Source organism: Nannospalax galili, unplaced genomic scaffold (assembly GCF_000622305.1).
Source record: "Nannospalax galili isolate Female #2095 unplaced genomic scaffold, S.galili_v1.0 scaffold618, whole genome shotgun sequence".
Classification (NCBI taxonomy): domain Eukaryota; kingdom Metazoa; phylum Chordata; class Mammalia; order Rodentia; family Spalacidae; genus Nannospalax; species Nannospalax galili.
This window is the reverse complement of record NW_008341873.1, coordinates 513,681-515,748: the sequence shown is the minus strand read 5'-3', so window position 1 is coordinate 515,748 and position 2,068 is coordinate 513,681.

The window sequence follows — 2,068 nt, the reverse complement described above, 5'->3', positions numbered from 1 at the left end:
TTGAGGAATGGGGACAGAAGACAATGAGGTTAGTGTGACAGGAAGCCTGGGAGGAGTAAAGCCAGGAAACAGAGTAGGTGGGAAAGAGGACCATGAAGAAAGGAGAAGGGCCTGTGCCAGAGGAGAGTGGGAGAACAAAGGGAGAGAGGATCATGCAAGCATGTGGAAGGGCGTGAGGCAAGGTTGGTGCACAGGACTGCTGCAGGGATCCTCAGAGATGTCAGCAGCAGAGAGTTCAGGAGGGAATGGGGAGAGAAGTCATTTCCGTTGGCAGAGCTTTGTTCTTCGGGAGTCCTCGCTGTGCCCCAGAACAATTCACAAGGCTCGTGCAAGGTCACTGCTGAAATGTAGGAGGGAGGCCAAAGACTTGGCAGAGTGTTTGGGCTGAGTCTGGGGTGATGGTGCAGTGTTTATTTGTTTATTCAACAAGCATTCATTGAATGTGTACTAGGAATAAGGCAAGCAAGACAAACTCCTTGATCTCTTGGTATTTGCTATTTATTTATTGTGGTGTTGGAGGTCAAACCTAGGGCTGTTTACATGCTAAGCAAACACTACTGCTGAGATTTAAAAAAAAAAAATTAGGGGCTGGAAAGATGGCTTAGCAATTAAGAACACTGGCTGCTTTTGCAGAGGACCTAGATTCAGTTCTTAGCACCCTTATGGCAGCTAGCAACCATCCAGTTCTAGAGGATCTGATGCCCTCTTCTGACCCTCCTGTCCTTTCCTTGTGGAGGTTTTGGTTATGTACATACTCAGCCTGACGAGGGACTCCTGACCCTGCCTGCAACACGTGACACATTCATACATGTACTTCTGGGCATGTGTGCACAAGCACACATAAGCATACAAGCATGTATACATACAACCATGCATATACATGCATACATACATGAACATGTACACGCCCTCCTGTCCTTTCCTTGTGGAGGTTTTGGTTATGTACATACTCAGCCTGAGGAGGGACTCCTGACCCTGCCTGCAACATGTGACACATTCATACATGTACTTATGTGCATGTGTGCACAAGCACACATAAGCATACAAGCATGTATACACACAACCATGCATATACATGCATACATACATGAACATGTACACACACACCTCTACCTTTCTCCCTGGACTCAGTTTCTTCATTCTTCACATTTCAGCTTAAATGTTCCTTCCTGGGGGAACCAGGGGAAGCTGCTGGCTAAAGTGGACAGTCAAAGGTGACAGCTCTGGAAATGAGACTATGTGGCCCTGAGGTTGGTGGGGTGTACAGTATAGCATTTCATCCAGTGTTACTAAGTGGGTTTCATGTGTACTGCCTCCCTAACTTGACTTTGAATGTAGGGATAATGTTATACATTCATGTGTCACCCAGAGACTCCATTCCAGAGCTATATCTCTGAGGGGAAAGGGTCTCAGTGTTTGTGAGCTTTGATGGATTGTAAGCAGCCGAGGAAGAGGATGGCTTGGAGCAAACCCAGGTGTACAGCCTACAGTTAAGCCAACAAAGCTCCCCTTGCACAGAGTCTTGCTCAAGATGGTTCTTCCATGGAGAGAGATTGCCCCTGGGCCACCTGGGCACACAGAACAAAGGGCCAGAGGAACTGTGTTTAAATCTGGATTAAGAGCACTTTTTGATGAAAAGAAGAAATGAGGAGGAGGAAGGGCCCTGGCAGGCACTTTGGGCTTACAGAGGGCACAGGAGGGGGTGTCACTTGAGGAATGGGGACAGAAGACAATGAGGTTAGTGTGACAGGAAGCCTGGGAGGAGTAAAGCCAGGAAACAGAGTAGGTGGGAAAGAGGACCATGAAGAAAGGAGAAGGGCCTGTGCCAGAGGAGAGTGGGAGAACAAAGGGAGAGAGGATCATGCAAGCATGTGGAAGGGCGTGAGGCAAGGTTGGTGCACAGGACTGCTGCAGGGATCCTCAGAGATGTCAGCAGCAGAGAGTTCAGGAGGGAATGGGGAGAGAAGTCATTTCCGTTGGCAGAGCTTTGTTCTTCGGGAGTCCTCGCTGTGCCCCAGAACAATTCACAAGGCTCGTGCAAGGTCACTGCTGAAATGTAGGAGGGAGG